The 19977-nt window shown below is 45.6% G+C and overlaps 1 protein-coding gene across 2 annotated transcripts in view; it reads right to left on the reverse strand.

The window, feature by feature from the left end:
• The window catches only part of LOC137571188 (cytochrome P450 2B11-like), a 203568-nt gene extending 200368 nt beyond the window's left edge, over positions 1 to 3200 (reverse strand). Inside the window, exon 1 of one of the 2 annotated variants that reach the window (XM_068280008.1) lies at positions 3053 to 3200. The gene's annotated coding sequence lies outside the window, so the exon portion shown is untranslated. The remainder of the gene's footprint in view (positions 1 to 3052) is intronic. The other variant, XM_068280007.1, reaches the window with a different exon arrangement.
• Positions 3201 to 19977: the final 16777 nt, after the last annotated feature.

Below are 19977 nucleotides of genomic sequence, written 5' to 3' on the forward strand. Positions count from 1 at the left end.
CATCTTCATGAACAGGATGCACAGGAATATCCAGTGAAACCAACATTGACTCCCTGAGTCTAGTTTCACTGCAGGCAGAATCCTTCTTTGCAGTCAAACCAGATTGCAATTCTGAAATGGCAGAGAAACAGATGAAATTAGCTGCAATACCCAGACGAGCCTCTGGGCTCCCTGCAGGGGATTTATTGCAAGGTAACATTGACTCATCCAGAGTACAGGGTGGAAAGTCAGTATTTTCCTCAGAGCAAGAAAGGGACTCACAAATGTCAGTGCGAGTGGACATCATGGTTTCATTCATGGTACAGGGCAGGCAGGGATGCTCAAATTCGGATTCGGGAGATACCCGGATAGTTGCTATCCGGATATCTCCCAGTAAACCTGTGCGGGCTGGGCGTGGGGGTCCAGCTTACCTATCTGACGTCTTCTTCGGTCCGTCCCTTGGCGCCTCCCACGATGCGATCCACGCGGCTGTCACATGACTACAAACACTTCCTCCTTCCGGGTTGAAGGAGGAAATGTTTGTAGTCACGTGATGCGTGTGGACCGCATCGTGGGAGGCGCCGAGGGACTGACCGAAGAAGACGTCAGATAGGTAAGCTTGACTCCCACGCCCAGCCCGCACAGGTTTACTGGGAGATATCCGGATAGCAACTGTTTACAAGCAAGGCTGAGGCGACTCAGCAATTGGAGGAGACAAGAAAAAAGTAAAGGGCAGAAATTACATCATGAGTCAGCCTTAACTTTGGGCAAAAGACATGGCCCCCACCAGGAACAGAATTCTCGTAATTTACTATATAACATTCACTGAAATCAAAACGTGGACAGTATAATACATGTGTTATGTAAGTAGATAACCTATGTGAGAAGGAGGCAGACTGGCACTAGATGTGGGTGGATGGACGCTGGGTTCACCGGATCATGTACTCCATGCTCAACGTGCTCTCCAGAGCATACACTTTTGCAACTGACAGTGAAGAGAGGCAGAGGCACAGTTGAAGCAAATAGAAATACCTTTTAATCCACGGTGGGCTGACACACGGGGCTACAGTGGGGGTGAGGGGATGCCTGACAGCTGTTTCGCTAAAAAAGCTTCCTCAGAGGCAAACATTGGGAACCTCTGACAGCTGTTTCGCTAAAAAAAGCTTCCTCAGAGGCAAAAATTGGGAACAACAAAACCCAAGTGGTATCTGGCCATAAATAGTTTCACTTACCGCCATCCTGGCAGTGACAATGCCCCCATCCAGCGGCCACAGCGTCCAGGCGCATAGGCTCCGCCCACCGTTCCCAATTTTTGCCTCTGAGGAAGCTTTTTTAGTGAAACAGCTGTCAGGCATCCCCTCACCCCCACTGTAACCCCGTGTGTCAGCCCACCGTGGATTAAAAGGTATTTCTATTTGCTTCAACTGTGCCTCTGCCTCTCTTCACTGTCAGTTATGTAAGTAGATCAAGTATTTATCTACTTATATATGTGTGCTCTTTAAGTCATCAGGCTAGCTGACCTGGATTTATGAAAGTGAGTTTAAAGGCAAAACAAAAAAGTCAGATACTTACCTCTGGACAAAGAAAGTTCTGGATCCTATAGAGCCTTCCCTGCCCTCTCTTGCTATCATTGTTCCAGCTTTGTCACCCCATTGCGTGTACTCGACCAATCGCAGTACAGGGTAACCCATCTCGGGGACACAGGTGCTTCAGAAGGCAAATTAAACAGAGGTGACGGCGCTGGAACAAGGGGTACAAGAGAGGACTGGGAAGGCACTATATAGGATTCAGAACTTCCGTATCCATAGGACAGTATCTACCATATATACTCACATATAAGCATATAAGCCAACCCGTGTATAAGCCTCAAACCAGGAAAAAGTGATTGACATATAAGCCCTCTCCCCAGTATTGCTCCCTCTACAGTAGCCAGATGTGCCCCCAGTACAAGTCATCACGGCTCCCTATAGCCAGATGTGCCCCAAGGATGATACAGCTGTGTCTCAAGACGCCACTAGATGGCGTCATAGACATGAGAAACAGCAATTGCCACACAGGAAGAATCCCCGATCATTGCACCACTGACACATTGCTTGCATGTTCTGCTCCATGGGACACAGGTAGTCTTGAGCAGCACACTCTGCACACCATGTTGCAGGGGATGGGAACATGGACACAGCAGGGAGCCAGCTGGTAAGAGCAGGGAGAGGCACTTGTTTTGTGCTGAAAAATTAGGCTTATACGCAAGTATGTAAGGTAACTTTTTTTTTGCCTTTACATTCACTTTAACATGTTTCTGCTATTGGGTGGCAAATCTCTGCAATAATTGCATGGGTCATAACAGTCAAAACAGCTGATTACTAACAATTTTAAGATCCATTGAGTGTCTGGACAGATGATGAGGTTGTGTGACCCCTCTATGGTAAGTATAGGGGGGTTGGTAGGTTTACAGTAAGGATAGGTTATGGAAACGGGAATGATAAAGTTAGAAATAAAAGAAATCTGAACTTGGGATTTAATGAAATAACATTTTTACAGTTGCAGAAAGTCATTTGCACATACCTCCGTAATGAATGGTTGTTGTAAATCTAGAATATGCAGTCAATAGATGTTAAATACTGTATAAGAACTCCCTGGATAGGTTTCTAGTACAAAGTTTGTAAATAGAATATGTTTCTGCCTTGTGGGCAGACTGACTGGCTGGGCCGAGATCATTCTGCAAAATGTATTTACACTTTAAAGTGAACTCGAGGTGAGAGTAATATGGCGGCTGCCATATTTATGTCCTTTTAAACATTACCAGTTGCCTGGCAGCCCTGCAGTAGTGTCTGAATCCCACCAGGAACAAGCACGCACCTAATCTTGTCAGATCTGACAATATTATCAGAAACACCTGATCTGCTGCATGCTTGTTCTAGGGTGTATGGTTTAAAGTATTAGAGGCAGAAGATCAGTAGGACAGCCAGGCAACTGGTATTGCTTAAAAGGAAATAAATATGGCAGCCTCCATATAATTCTCACCTTGGGTTCACTGTAAAATACCATTTGCTGCATAGAAAAAGCTGTTACTTACTGTTTGCTGGTCTTCTGAGCTCCTGCCGTTAATCACTTGTATTCACCCTGGCAGATCATTAAAGCTCTGTTTCTACAGCAGTTACTGATACTAGCTGGGCTTCCAATAACCTGGGCTGGTTGACAGCTCTTCTCAAAGCCCTGCCTAGCAGAAAGCTGTGCAATGCCGACTGTGGAACTTGGAAACTCTGGAAATTATTCACCATGAAGTCAGCTTAGTGCCAACATTATTGGGGGTGTATTGACAGTGGCATATCAGTCAGCAGAGGTGAGAGACCAGGCTCAATCCACTGAGGTTCTGCTGAGGTAAAGGGGGAACATGAGTAATTCTGCAAATCTGGCCTTCATTTATTTAAAGGGACCCTGAGCAGAGGCATGACATTGAAATCTGAAATTACCAGGGGCTTCCTCCAGCCCTTTGTAGCCCTTGAGGTCCCTCTGCGTCCCCTGGGTCCCTTATGTGGTCCCGCTGGTGGCTCCGTTAGCTGCGTGTATTTAGACTATGTCATGCGCAACTGCGCATGCGTGGCCCATTCATGCGCCCGGCTCGAACACGCGCCCATCATCATGAGTGTTCTGCACAAGCACAGTTCTAGAAAGACTGAACGCACATGCACAGGACGCTTACGGTGATGGGCTGGAGATCGAGCCAGCCGTGCATAGACACCAAGTTAATAGCTTCAATTAGTGGATATAACTGGAAACTTGCGCTGATTGTGACTATTGACATGGGGGCCCCTGGTGGAGCCAAAACCTCCCCGGTGGCTATTTAGTGGTGAATCTGCACAGATATCGATGGGAAAGCGGTATGGGGTGTGTGTTTAAGGTTAGGTATTGGTTGGTGGTCCATTAGGGTTAGGAATTTTGTGTCGGGGAGACCGTTCCCAATTTTTGCCTCTGAGGAAGCTTTTTTAGTGAAACAGCTGTCAGGCATCCCCTCACCCCCACTGTAACCCCGTGTGTCAGCCCACCGTGGATTAAAAGGTATTTCTATTTGCTTCAACTGTGCCTCTGCCTCTCTTCACTGTCAGTTATGTAAGTAGATCAAGTATTTATCTACTTATATATGTGTGCTCTTTAAGTCATCAGGCTAGCTGACCTGGATTTATGAAAGTGAGTTTAAAGGCAAAACAAAAAAGTCAGATACTTACCTCTGGACAAAGAAAGTTCTGGATCCTATAGAGCCTTCCCTGCCCTCTCTTGCTATCATTGTTCCAGCTTTGTCACCCCATGTACTCGACCAATCGCAGTACAGGGTAACCCATCTCGGGGACACAGGTGCTTCAGAAGGCAAATTAAACAGAGGTGACGGCGCTGGAACAAGGGGTACAAGAGAGGACTGGGAAGGCACTATATAGGATTCAGAACTTCCGTATCCATAGGACAGTATCTACCATATATACTCACATATAAGCATATAAGCCAACCCGTGTATAAGCCTCAAACCAGGAAAAAGTGATTGACATATAAGCCCTCTCCCCAGTATTGCTCCCTCTACAGTAGCCAGATGTGCCCCCAGTACAAGTCATCACGGCTCCCTATAGCCAGATGTGCCCCAAGGATGATACAGCTGTGTCTCAAGACGCCACTAGATGGCGTCATAGACATGAGAAACAGCAATTGCCACACAGGAAGAATCCCCGATCATTGCACCACTGACACATTGCTTGCATGTTCTGCTCCATGGGACACAGGTAGTCTTGAGCAGCACACTCTGCACACCATGTTGCAGGGGATGGGAACATGGACACAGCAGGGAGCCAGCTGGTAAGAGCAGGGAGAGGCACTTGTTTTGTGCTGAAAAATTAGGCTTATACGCAAGTATGTAAGGTAACTTTTTTTTTGCCTTTACATTCACTTTAACATGTTTCTGCTATTGGGTGGCAAATCTCTGCAATAATTGCATGGGTCATAACAGTCAAAACAGCTGATTACTAACAATTTTAAGATCCATTGAGTGTCTGGACAGATGATGAGGTTGTGTGACCCCTCTATGGTAAGTATAGGGGGGTTGGTAGGTTTACAGTAAGGATAGGTTATGGAAACGGGAATGATAAAGTTAGAAATAAAAGAAATCTGAACTTGGGATTTAATGAAATAACATTTTTACAGTTGCAGAAAGTCATTTGCACATACCTCCGTAATGAATGGTTGTTGTAAATCTAGAATATGCAGTCAATAGATGTTAAATACTGTATAAGAACTCCCTGGATAGGTTTCTAGTACAAAGTTTGTAAATAGAATATGTTTCTGCCTTGTGGGCAGACTGACTGGCTGGGCCGAGATCATTCTGCAAAATGTATTTACACTTTAAAGTGAACTCGAGGTGAGAGTAATATGGCGGCTGCCATATTTATGTCCTTTTAAACATTACCAGTTGCCTGGCAGCCCTGCAGTAGTGTCTGAATCCCACCAGGAACAAGCACGCACCTAATCTTGTCAGATCTGACAATAATATCAGAAACACCTGATCTGCTGCATGCTTGTTCTAGGGTGTATGGTTTAAAGTATTAGAGGCAGAAGATCAGTAGGACAGCCAGGCAACTGGTATTGCTTAAAAGGAAATAAATATGGCAGCCTCCATATAATTCTCACCTTGGGTTCACTGTAAAATACCATTTGCTGCATAGAAAAAGCTGTTACTTACTGTTTGCTGGTCTTCTGAGCTCCTGCCGTTAATCACTTGTATTCACCCTGGCAGATCATTAAAGCTCTGTTTCTACAGCAGTTACTGATACTAGCTGGGCTTCCAATAACCTGGGCTGGTTGACAGCTCTTCTCAAAGCCCTGCCTAGCAGAAAGCTGTGCAATGCCGACTGTGGAACTTGGAAACTCTGGAAATTATTCACCATGAAGTCAGCTTAGTGCCAACATTATTGGGGGTGTATTGACAGTGGCATATCAGTCAGCAGAGGTGAGAGACCAGGCTCAATCCACTGAGGTTCTGCTGAGGTAAAGGGGGAACATGAGTAATTCTGCAAATCTGGCCTTCATTTATTTAAAGGGACCCTGAGCAGAGGCATGACATTGAAATCTGAAATTACCAGGGGCTTCCTCCAGCCCTTTGTAGCCCTTGAGGTCCCTCTGCGTCCCCTGGGTCCCTTATGTGGTCCCGCTGGTGGCTCCGTTAGCTGCGTGTATTTAGACTATGTCATGCGCAACTGCGCATGCGTGGCCCATTCATGCGCCCGGCTCGAACACGCGCCCATCATCATGAGTGTTCTGCACAAGCACAGTTCTAGAAAGACTGAACGCACATGCACAGGACGCTTACGGTGATGGGCTGGAGATCGAGCCAGCCGTGCATAGACACCAAGTTAATAGCTTCAATTAGTGGATATAACTGGAAACTTGCGCTGATTGTGACTATTGACATGGGGGCCCCTGGTGGAGCCAAAACCTCCCCGGTGGCTATTTAGTGGTGAATCTGCACAGATATCGATGGGAAAGCGGTATGGGGTGTGTGTTTAAGGTTAGGTATTGGTTGGTGGTCCATTAGGGTTAGGAATTTTGTGTCGGGGAGATCTGTGAGGGCTAAGCATCGGTAGAGGGAGGACTCATGTGAGAACAGGGTTAGGTGTTAGTAAAATATTAGTAAAAATTACTGATATTTTATCAGAATGAAGTAGGAGAATATCAGTAATTTTTCCAATATTCCACTAGTGGGTTTCTCCAGTGCCCAAATTTCCATTGCACCCTTTTTTGAATGTTTGCCCACCAGCAGGTGACCCTCATTTGATGACGCGTCATCATTAGAAGCTCGGCAATTGAGGAAGCCGCACAGAGAAGACTGATGTCTGCAATCTCTGCGGGCATGGTGGATGGTGGGACAAATATCACATTTTGGCTTCGCGAATTTCGAATATTTGCAAATCGGGTGAATCTGCAATTAGCCACCGCTACGCGCATCCCGTTTCCTTCGCTCCCGCTGATCTTGCCACTTAATCCCCACTGTCTGTTGCCATAGCTTACTGGCTCTGTCTGTCTCTATGATGGCAGAGCCCTGTGAGCGGGTCAGGGGCCGATTTCATTGGCTCCTGGCCTTGTATTTCAATGTAAGCCACTCCCATTGGCTTACATTGAAAGACGGTCAGCAGCCAATAAAAGCGGCTCCTGACCAGCTCACAGGAACTCTGCCATCATAGAGACTGCAGAGTGGGTGGCCCAGGATCCCGACGTGCGGTGGTGATGGCAGTTGCAACAGGTATGTGCGGTGATTCCTTGGAATTGCGCCGTGATTGCGCCATTTCTGTACCAGCGGTCTCTGGTCCTTAAGTGGGCAGAGACCGCTGGTACTTAAGTGGTTAAACATACGTGTGTAAGGGTTATGCCTGATTCACACTGACAGATGAAACGCCGCATTTAACACACCACATATCTTTGTTTTTACTAGTTGACACCTCCAGGACATAAATTGTAGTCCTCTCTGCGGCAATCTTTTTGTAGTAGTGTGTAGTGGCCGCCGTGCTTGTGCGCATAATCATGGGAGTGCAGGTGATCGCGGTTTTCCAGCCTCTATGGTCAGGTTGAGGTAGATCAATAACTGTTAAGTGACCAAAAAAACACTGATTCTGCACTGAGGCCTTATACAGGGGGCAGTAGTGGATACTAGATGCCAGTAGTGGTGAGAAGGTGGGTTATGGTCAGTGCACTACTAGGACCAGCAGACCTGTCTCTTACAGCACTGAGGTTTTACACAGGGGCCAGTGGATACCAGATGCCAGTAGTGGTGTGAAGGTAAGTTATGGTCGGTGCACTTCTAGGACCAGCAGACCTGTCTCCAACAGCTAACGTGTGCGCTGGCCACAGAAGAGCAATACAATAGGAAGAAAAACAATGTACCGGCTCTAAGAAGGACTTAGCTGTTCAGGGCAATGTGGTAGCGGCAAGAATCTGCACTGAGGATACAGAACACAGGCCTACCTAACTCTCTCCCTGTCAGCAGCACACTGTCCCTGATCTGCCTAGCATAGAAGCCAAACACAGACAGCAAAATGGCTTCTGCCCTGGCTTTCTGATAGGTGGGGGGTGGTCCAGGTGGGAGGGATAGCTGAATGGCTGCCATGTGTCTGCTGACTGTGAGGTAACGGGTCAAAGTTTAGCTTAATGATGATGTATAGGAGACAAATCAAATCCACCAGTATTTGCCTGGGGAGGCGAATGCAAATACGCAATCTTTGCGGCTAATTATTCTCCTGGCAAATACTTCGGCCCATCTCTAATGGTGGATGAGAAGCCAGCTGCTGCTGCACGCACGGGAGGGGCGGGGCAGGAAACACAAGGGGGAGGGAGGAGAGGCACATGGTGCATCTTATATGGCAGCAAATACGGTACTTGAATTCATTTCTAATTAGCTAAATAAGGCAAGATGTTTCCAGTGGGATCATGTCTTTCAACCTCTTGAGAACCAGAGGTTTATACCCTCCTAGTGAAGTGACCAGGCGATTTTTTAAAATTCAGCACTGAGCAGCTTTAACGGTTTACTGCCTCGTCACCCAAATGCATTTTAACCCCTTTTCTTCCCACTAATAGAGCTTTCTTTTGGTTGTCTCTGATTGCTGCTGCATTTTTTTTTATTAACAATGATTATAAAAAAATAATATATATGTATTTCAATTACCCCCTTCCCCCCCCCACACACACACAATAAGCCATAGATTTCCTAGACACACTACACTAAACTATAATAGGCATCAACCTATGATAGGGGTTGGATTGTGAGCCATTGGGAGGGACAGTTAGGTGATAAGGATCTCCCCTATATAGAGCTGCTCTAGATCGCAGTGCTGTATATATATATATATATATATATACAGTGGTGTGAAAAACTATTTGCCCGCTTCCTGATTTTTTATTCTTTTGCATGTTTGTCACACTTAAATGTTTCTGCTCATCAGAAACCGTTAACTATTAGTCAAAGATAACATAATTGAACACAAAATGCAGTTTTAAATGATGGTTTGTATTATTTAGTGAGAAAAATAACTCAAAACCTACATGGCCCTGTGTGAAAAAGAAATTGCCCCCTGAACATAATAACTGGTTGGGCCACCCTTAGCAGCAATAACTGCAATCAAGCGTTTGCCATAACTTCCAACAAGTCTTTTACAGCGCTCTGGTGGAATTTTGGCCCACTCATCTTTGCAGAATTGTTGTAATTTAGCTTTATTTGAGGGTTTTCTAGCATGAACCGCCTTTTTAAGGTAATGCCACAACATCTCAATAGGATTCAGGTCAGGACTTTGACTAGGCCACTCCAAAGTCTTAATTTTGTTTTTCTTCAGCCATTCAGAGGTGGATTTGCTGGTGTGTTTTGGGTCATTGTCCTGCTGCAGCACCCAAGATCGCTTCAGCTTGAGTTGACAAACAGATGGCTGGACATTCTCCTTCAGGATTTTTTGGTAGACAGTAGAATTCATGGTTCCATCTATCACAGCAAGCCTTCCAGGTCCTGAAGCAGCAAAACAACTACAGACCATCACACTACCACCACCATATTTTACTGTTGGTATGATGTTCTTTTGCTGAAATGCTGTGTTACTTCTACGCCAGATGTAATGGGACACGCACCTTCCAAAAAGTTCAACTTTTGTCTGATCGGTCCACAAGGTATTTTCCAAAAAGTCTTGGCAATCATTGAGATGTTTTTTAGCAAAATTGAAACAAGTCTTAATGTTCTTTTTGCTTAAAAGTGGTTTGCGCCTTGGATATCTGCCATGCAGGCCGTTTTTGCCCAGTCTCTTTCTTATGGTGGAGTCGTGAACACTGACCTTAATTGAGGCAAGTGAGGCCTGCAGCTCTTTAGATATTGTCCTGGGGTCTTTTGCGGCCTCTCGGATGAGTTTTCTCCGCACTCTTGGGGTAATTTTGGTCAGCCGGCCACTCCTGGGAAGGTTCATCACTGTTCCATGTTTTTGCCATTTGTGCATAATGGCTCTCACTGTGGTTCGCTGGAGTCCCAAAGCTTTAGAAATTGCTTTATAACCTTTACCAGACTGATAGATCTCAATTACAGTACTTTTGTTCTCATTTGTTCCTGAATTTCTTTGGATCTTGGCATGATGTCTAGCTTTTGAGGTGCTTTTGGTCTACTTCTCTGTGTCAGATATCTCCTATTTAAGTGATTTCTTGATTGAAACAGGTGTGGCAGTAATCAGGCCTGGGGGTGACTACAGAAATTGAACTCAGGTGTGATAAACCACAGTTAAGTTATTTTTTAACAAGGGGGGCAATCACTTTTTCACACAGGGCCATGTAGGTTTTGAGATTTTTTTCTCACTAAACAATAAAAACCATCATTTAAAACTGCATTTTGTGTTCAATTATGTTATCTTTGACTAATAGTTAACGGTTTTTGATGAGCAGAAACATTTAAGTGTGACAAACATGCAAAAGAATAAGAAATGAGGAAGGGGGCAAATAGTTTTTCAAACCACTGTATATATATATATATATATATATATATATATATATATATATATATATATATATATATAATTTTATTTTTATTTTTTTCTTTCTTTCCTTTATTTTAGCCTGCCAGCTTCGATCGTGGCTGGCAGGCTGATGACAGATCCCTGCTCTGTTTATTCGCAGGGAACGCGCGACCATGCGCACATTCCCTGCTAATCCCATCTACCACACTTTGGAGTGAGCGGAGCAATACAGGAGGCGGGGGAGAGCGGAGACTGACGTTAGGAAGCTAAACACAGCCCGCTGCGACACGCTGCGTGTCGGCAGCGTGGCTGAGATTTATGGGGTCTGGCTGAGCGCATGGGGGATTTAGCGAGGATCTGATTAGCAACAGAGCCTGGGCTCTATAGGCAGAGCCAGCCTCTGTATGGGGATTTTGTTGTGAGAACCCCACCTCGGGTTCTCTGTAAGGTTTTGGATGCGAAAAAAACCATATATATTTAAATCCAGTGAATGATTGCCTGAATAAAATGTATCTTGAACTTTTGGAGAGCTATGAATTTGTTTGATGTCTTCATATCTGTGGCATGACAACTCCTGACTTTGTAGACCGACAACAACGTAAAGTAAACTTTTCACTCTGACTTATAGTGCCCATACACGGTGCAATAAAAACATGAAATTTTCCCGTTTATTCAACCAAAATGATCAAATTAAATGAAAGTTTTAAATAATCTTTTTTTTTATCAAGAAAAAAAATTGGTTATCCATTTTTTTCCATGAAAATCTGATCGGACATGTTGGAAAAATATTTATATTTGATCTAATGGAATAATCGAACAAAATTATCTAAAAAAAAAATGAAAAAATTGCACCATGTACGGACACCATAAGGGTAACTTCTGAGACCACTTTCTGAGACCTGAGTTGTTTTGCATACTGAGGCCCGTATGCAATTCATTTTTTCACTTGCGTTGTCTCCTAGGAGATAATTTCATCTTCTCTTTAATCTAATTTTTCAGCATTTTGCAATTGAAAAACTACCCAAAAGTTGGTGAACAAGTACTATCAATTATATTTTGAGTATTTTTAGAAGGCATTTTATGACAAGTTGTAAAAATATAACTTAGGAGAAAATGCAGGAGAAAAAAGTGAATTGCATACGGGCCTGAATATTTAAAGGGACTCCGAACACTTCTCATAGGCATGCCTTTAAAATTCCGACCAGTACTGCAAAGTACTTAAAGATGCATACCTTTCTGTCGCTTGTGCTCTCCTCTTTCATTTGATGCCGTTCTGCACCAAATAGTTTTCGTTCCATTTCAATTTAAAAATCACGGCTGCCATCTTGGCTATGTTATAACTTCCGGGTCACCTGTGTCTCCTCTGTTAGAGAAGCGCATCACTGAATGAAGCAAGAAGAGGAAGTGACACACATGGCCATTGCAAGAGTCTCCTCCAGGGGGGGTCATAGCACAACTTTGCTGGAAGTCGTCTGGCTTAATGGCATGCCCATGAGAGGTGCTCAGAGTCCCTTTAAGATGAAGGAAGATGGGTAGTTATAAAGGAATCAGGTGACGGTGTTAAACATCCAATGGTGATCTCAGGGAATTGGGAATATGACCCAGGGGTTTAAAATCTTGTCCACCCATGCTTGAAAAAAACTTTCAGCCCGGCAGGGCAGCCAGGCAACTGGTATTGTTTGAAAGGGAATAAACATGGCAGCCTCCATATTCTTCTCACTTCAGTTGTCCTGTAAAATGGTTAATATTAGCCGATTATAGTTTTCTGCAATCATGTTTGATATAACCTTAATAGGCAAAATGCCATAGCATTAAAATGTATGCAAGTGAGGATAGTTGTATAGATTGCATACGTTTAATGTTGTTATTATTTGCATTGTGAAGGTCACTCATGCATTCCCATGTCACCTCTCCCTGTTAGAAACTCAGTTCACCTCTCTCAGCTAATAAACTTGTGTCACCTGTTCCTACAGGAAAACTGAATTCACCTCTCCCAGTTAATAAATACAAGCAAAATTATCTTTCCCAGCAAGAATACTGGCTATAAAACTAACATCTCAGAAAATGCTGCAGTGCTGACTGAAGTTATGTAATATTATCACCAGACGTGGTGTCTTTGACCTCATTCTTGGCTTTCTGTACTCTGTTGTTAAAAATACTACAGGATTTAAAGGCCTTTCTGATTCAATTATTAAAGAGAACCCAAGGCGGTTCCTTGGTGTAACGATTGTGGAATTCTCTCCGTGATCAGCGCACAAGACGTGTGTGCTGACACTGCGGAAATCCTGAACAAACGTATAATTTGTGGAAACCCAGCAGAAGGTGCAATGCACCTGTAGAGGGAAATTCCTGTCGACAGGGGGAGCTGGGGAGTGCAGAGGAACAGCTCCTCTGCCCTACCACACACGCCAGACAGGAATTGCACGAAGGGACGGAACGCAATCGCAAGAGAGGCGATTGAGAATGAGCACAGAGACAGATTGTATGTGTGTGCACCAAACTAGTCGCCAACCCGCGACGGTGCACACACCACAGCAGATATGAAGTAGGAACGCGATCGCGAGAGGTGCGATCGCCAGACGTGGCACAAGGTTACAGCAAGGCAGAGCATGAGAGTAGCAAAGGCACAGCAAATCATACAATGAGGAGATACGGAAAATAACAAACGCTAGCTAAACGCGAACACCTCACTCATTCGCAACAGTGCACGCGTTTATGCGCGGTCTCCACGTGATAAGCACAATAGAGACAAACACGCCTAACTAACCACCGACAGACAAACATGAAACTGAGGACGCGAGCGCTTGCCTAATGGTTACCTCACCGAGCCTCTAGCAAGCGTTCGTAGCAGACAAGACAGACACACGAAAACATGAATAAGCGAACGATAGGATCCACAGCACTAGTGAAAGTGGCTAGCGCGATCCAGGAAGACAGAACAGAAGGATCCACAGCACTAGCGCAGGATGCTAGTGCGATCCAGGTACAGAGTAGCAGAACAGAAGGATCCACAGCACTAGCGCAGGATGCTAGTGCGATCCAGGTACAGAGTAGCAGAACAGAAGGATCCACAGCACTAGCGCAAGAGGCTGGTGCGATCCAGGTACAGAGTAGCAGAACAGAAGGATCCACAGCACTAGCGCAGGATGCTAGTGCGATCCAGGTACAGAGTAGCAAAACAGAAGGATCCACAGCACTAGCGCAAGAGGCTGGTGCGATCCAGGGAAACAGATCAGAAGGGCCTACCAGTAACAACCGCTGTTCCGGTTAGCACCCAGACACACAGAACGATTTCCTGTCGACCACCGCTGGGACAGGACAATCGCAACAGACAAACAAAACAGATAAGCAATCCTAACTGCACTAAGGAAACCTGCCCAGTGCAGATTCCAGGGATTACTCTAGGCTAATCTTCAACAAAGAGCAAGGCTGACACTCTCCAGAGTGTTTCACAGGAGGAATCCTTTTGACCAGCAACTTACTTTGGTATCACATAGTATTTATAGAGCAAGCCCACAAGGGATGTGGCTAGGCAATCTGCATGACAAACATATGCAAATTTCTCAGCAGCAAGTTGCAATACTGACAAAAGGTCTCTCTTCCAGAGACCTGCAGAATGCAGTCATGAACAGTGGTCAAAAGGCTGCCTGTCTGCACAGACAGCAACGCGGATCCTCACACTTGGGGGGACAGATGGGATGCAGAGGCATGTTCTCTGCCTCATGACATGTCTCTGTGTCCCCACACTGCCGCTCTCTAACCCCAACCCAACGGCGCGCTATAACCCCCTAAAAATAGCGACAATATTTGTCGCTATCTCGGAGGGGAAATAGAGGAGAGGGATTCCCTGCTCAAAACTCCCACTAGGGGAGTTCCTGCAGGCTTTCCAGAGATGCCACTGGGCAGCTCTCTCTCCCTGGCCGCACCCCCTGCCGCTCCCCCGCCTCCCTGCACCCTGGGAGAGAGAGATCTCTCTCTTTCCAGTGTCATGACCCAGAAGTCACGAAAGTAAAGTGGGCCACAGTGTGGCCAACAGGAGCAGCGGAGAGCGGCAGTTTGGGCGGCTACCTATATATATATTTTTATTTTTTTTTATGAGCCCACCTCAGGCTCTCCTTAAAATGTAAATGTGTCAAATTTTGCTGCCTTTTTTTGAGGTTAAAACTTAAAGTGCATCAGTCTGCTTAAAATATTTTAAAGGACACCTGAACTGAGATGGATATGGAGGTTGCCATATTTATGTCCTTTTAAAGCTAATGTCAACTGGAAAAAAAAAAAAAGATACTCACCTATGGAGAGGCTCTGGGTCCTACAGAGCCTTCCTGTGCCTCTCATGGTCCACTTGTTTCAGTGCTGTCACCCCTGTTTGAATCCCCTGCCCTAGGAAGCTTTGGAAGTCTTCTGCACCCACGCCCGTGCCCGCTATGCGATGCTGCAATTTAGTTGTCTGCAAACCGATTTGCATATCCGCAAGGCTGTCCGCAAATATTTCCCCCTCTTGCTGCTAATCGGGTCCCTCTGGGCGCCCAAATTTACCTTCATAGTAGCTGCGATTTGCGGCAAAGAAGGTAAAATTTAGAACCCGCTAACGGCCACCGCCATGCACCCAAATTTCCTTCGTATGCCGCTAAATGCAGCTTATAATATAGGCGCTTATGGCAGCACTGTTTTTTCCATAAGGGCTCCTGAGCTCCTTTTTTCCTGCTTTGGGATTGGCTGACCATAGTCTGAAGTTGAACCAGACTACCCTTCTGGCAATTACAGAACAAAGCATGGCCTTGGCAGATTCCATCTTAACAAGCCATTAACAATACAGTTTTTGTACGATCTATCATCCAATTTGAATGTAACATCGATTGGAACATAATAACGATCACAAACAATTATTTGAGCCTGCTAACGTTAGGAGAGCTGCAATCCAATTCAATCAGATTATTGGAATTGATCCATTTTGCCTCCAAAACTGCTCTTCCAGATAGGATTTGTTTATCAATACTTCATAACTAGGGATGGGACGACGAATCCGGCGAATCCACGAATCCCTCGAATATTAGGAAATATTCGAGATTCGTGGATTCGAATCCCGACGCCATTTTCTGATCGCCGAATCCGCCGCATCCCGACGCTGCATCGCCGCGCATCCGCCGCTTTACCCGTCCGCAATTGTCCTCCTTCCTCCCCCTGCAGCCTCCTCCACTCGCCCGCCGCATAAATAAGAGGAAGCAGCCTCTCACCTCCAGCGTGGAGCTCGGAGCGGCAGACCTCCTCCAGACTTCCTTATTTCCCCTAGTGACCGGCTCTTACTATGCGTCATCAGTAAGAGCCGGTCAGGTGGCCACTAGGGGGAACCAGAAAGTGAAGGGAGAAGTCTGCCGCTCTGGGCTCCACGCTGATGCTGGAGGTGAGAGGCTGCTTCTCCTTATTTATGCAGGGGGACGAGTGGAGGAGGCTGCGGGGGGAGGGAGGAGGATTACCCAGCTACCTATACTGCAGCCCCTCATAGCCTGCTACCTATACTGAAGCCCCCCATAGCCTGCTACCTCTACTGAACCTCCCATAGCCTGCTACCTATACTGAAGCCCCCCATACTGAAGCCCCCCGTAAGCTAACTTTACTGAAGTCCCCCATGTTGAAGCCCCCCATAGCCTGCTATCTATACTGAAGCCCCCCATAGCCTGCTACCTATACTGAAGCCCCCCATACTGAAGCCCCCCATAGCCTGCTAACTATACTGAAGCCCCCATACTGAAGCCCCCCATAGCCTGCTAACTATACTGAAGCCCCCCATACTGAAGCCCCCCATAGCCTGCTACCTATACTAAAGCACCCCCATAGTCTGCTACCTATACTGAAGCCCCCCATAGCCTGCTAACTATACTGAAGGCCCCCATACTGAAGCCCCCCATAGCCTGCTAACTATACTGAAGCCCCCATAGCCTGCTTACTGTACTGAAGCCCCCCATAGTCTCTTACCTATACTGAAGCCCCCCATAGCCTGCTAACTATACTGAAGCCCCCCATACTGAAGCCCCCCATAGCCTGCTAACTATACTGAAGCCCCCATAGCCTGCTCACTGTACTGAAGCGCCCCGGAGCCTGTTACCTATACTGAAGCCCCCCATAGCCTGCTACCTTGAATGAAGCCCCCCATAGCCTGTTACCTATACTGAAGCCCCCCATAGCCTGCTAACTATACTGAAGCCCCCCATAGCCTGTTACCTATACTGAAGCCCCCCATAGCCTGCTAACTATACTGAAGCCCCCCATAGCCTGCTACCTATACTGAAGCCCCCCATAGCCTGCTACCTATACTGAACCCCCCATAGCCTGCTAACTATACTGAAGCCCCCCATAGCCTGCTACCTATACTGAAGCACCCCATAACCTGTTACCTATACTAAAGCCCCCCATAGCCTGTTACCTATACTGAAGCCCCCCATAGCCTGTTACCTATACTGAAGCCCCCCCTAGCCTGCTACCTATACTGAAGCCCCCCATAGCCTGTTACCTATACTGAAGCCCCCTATAGCCTGCTACCTATACGGAAGCCCCCCATAGCCTGTTACCTATACTGAAGCCCCCCATAGCCTGCTAACTATATTAAAGCCCCCCATAGCCTGCTACCTATACAGAAGGCCCCTATACCCTGCTGCCTATACTGAAGCCCTCCATAGCCTGCTACCTATACTGAAGACCCCTATACCCTGCTACCTATCCAGAAGGCCCCTATACCCTGCTGCCTATACTGAAGCCCTCCATAGCCTGCTACCTATACTGAAGCCCCCTATACCCTGCTACCTATACTGAAGGCCCCTATACCCTGCTGCCTATACTGAAGCCCCCCATAGCCTGCTACCTATACTGAAGCCCCCTATACCCAGCTACCTATACTGAAGGCCCCTATACCCTACTACCTATACTGAAGCCCCCCATAGCCTGCTACCTATACTGAAGCCCCCCATACCCTGCTTCCTATACTGAAGCCTCCTATACCCTGCTACCTATACTGAAGGCCCCTATACCCTGATGCCTATACTGAAGGCCCCTATACCCTGCTGCCTATACTGAAGGCCCCTATACCCTGCTGCCTATACTGAAGGCCCTTTATACCCTGCTACCTATACTGAAGGCCACTATACCCTGCAACCTATAGTGAAGGCCCCTATACCCTGCAACCTATAGTGAAGGCCCCTATACCTTGCAACCTATAGTAAGGGCCCCTATACCTTGGTAGCTATACTGAAGACACCTTTACCTAGCTACCTATACTGCGGGCACCTATGCCTGGGTACCTTATACTGCGGGCAACTATACCATGGATCGCACAATTCTTATGCGCAGGATTCGTTAGATTCGGGATTCGAAAGGTTTGAGATATTCGAGAACCTTTTTAGATTCGGATCCGGATTCGGATTTGAAGAAATTGTGGATTCGTCCCATCCCTATTCATAACCCTTTACTGACATCTGCCTGGTGGCACACATGGGACCTTTGGAGCAGCTCCAATCCTCCTACCCTTCTTTCACCTTTTTCCTTCTTTATTGTTACTTAAAGAGGAACTCCAGTGAAATAATGTAATAAAAACGTGCTTCATTTTTACAATAATTATGTATAAATGATTTAGTCAGTGTTTGCCCATTGTAAAAGCTTTCCTCTCCCTGATTTACATTCTGACATTTATCACATGGTGACATTTTTACTGCTGGCAGGTGATGTCAGGGAAAGGAGATGCTGTTTGCTTTTTTGGCAGTTGGAAACAGATTTAAACAGCTACTGGTATTTCCCACAATGCAACTAGGTTCACAGACCGGAAACTGCAACTACCATGGTCCTCACAGTATCCTGTGGGAGGGGTTTCACCACAATATCAGCCATACAGATCCCCCTGATGATCCGTTTGTGAAAAGGAATAGATTTCTCAGCTATTGATTGGGATGAAGTTCAATTCTTGGTCATGGTTTCTCTTTAAAGAACAACTATCAAGGAAACAGTTTTTCTGTAAAGCCCATATCTCTATGGAGCTTTTAGCCAGCAACACTAGAAGCCTTTTCAGAGGTCTTTCAGCACAGCCTGTTTGAAAAAAAATATGAAGCAAAGTTGTTCACACTCCTTCATCGTATTAAAAATCCATATCTTCATTCGACCATTGTTAAAAGGTACAACATGACAACACGAGAGCTGACACGTTTCCGACCCCCCATGGGTCGTATCTACAACTAAGGACCCAGGAGGGTCGGAAATGCGTAGCTCTTGTGCCGCCATCTACCACTGTTGTACCTTTTAATGATGATCGAATAAAAATATGAATTTTTAATATGGTGAAGGAGTGCGGAAAACTTTGCTTCATATGGCCGTTAGGAGTGGTGTTCCTGTCGCCGGCATCCTTCTACACGCGATATGTGGTGAGGTGGAGCAGCTTCTTTTTCTTTTTTTCACTATGTGAAAAAATAGCTTTGTTCATCAGCGGTATGTAACAATTGTGTAGGCATCGGGGGGAGGGGAGTCAGAGCTGTACTATGTAGCTAGGTTACACTTCTCCCTGGTTGTAAACTGTTTACTTTACACTGCTGAGGCAGACAGAGAGAGAGAGAGAAAGAGAGAGAGAGACAGACAGGATCAGGCACACAGCTGATGATTATTTACACACTATTTGAAGGTATATTCCTGTTTTCTACCAATCTGAACTCATTTTACTCACAGTATTACTGCTACTGAGGACTGTTTCTGTATGCTGGATGTGCTGGACACAGTCCTCCACAGTAATGTCTACAATGACTCTTCTCTGTCATTTTTCCTTCACACAAATGAAAAGATGATGTATTGCTATTTGCTAGCAATTACTGAAAATATATGTGGCATTTACAATTTAACTAACTTTAATCATTGGCTTAAACTTATTGTGAAGCAATGTCACCCACTTGGCCAGGAGGACAGTGGTGGTAGACTACAGTATATGATGGTAGCGGGTACAGTAAGTGTGTGGCTCATAAAAGTAGTACGTGGTAAATTTATGGTTATGGTTAATATTGATTGCTAATATGCTGATTATTTGCTTTGCATGTTTGATAAAAATGTAATAAATAAAGGCCTACATGATAAAAAAAGTGTTTTTTTTGTAACAGTACAAGTTGAGCGTTGTCTAATTATGAAGGTCACACATTGCATTCCCATGTCACCTCTGCGTATGAAGAATGCGTTTAAAATCAAAGAAACGCAAGTTGAAAAATGCATGCATTTTTCTTGCGTTCTAATGCGTATTCTATTGCGTTTTGCACACACACGTGACCCAGGGGAAAAAAAAGAATTATGGGAACCGCAGAGGAAAACAGACGCTAAAAACGCAATAGTACGCATTTTTGATACGCGTCCATAGACTCTCATTGCGTCCGTTTCTATGTGCGACGCACAGAACTGCGTGCAGCAATGCGGATGAGAAACGTATGCGTCTCATACGCATACATGTGAACTAGCCCATTCAAAAGCATTAGGA

This window comes from Hyperolius riggenbachi, chromosome 4 (assembly GCF_040937935.1).
Source record: "Hyperolius riggenbachi isolate aHypRig1 chromosome 4, aHypRig1.pri, whole genome shotgun sequence".
In the NCBI taxonomy this organism is placed as follows: Eukaryota; Metazoa; Chordata; class Amphibia; order Anura; family Hyperoliidae; genus Hyperolius; species Hyperolius riggenbachi.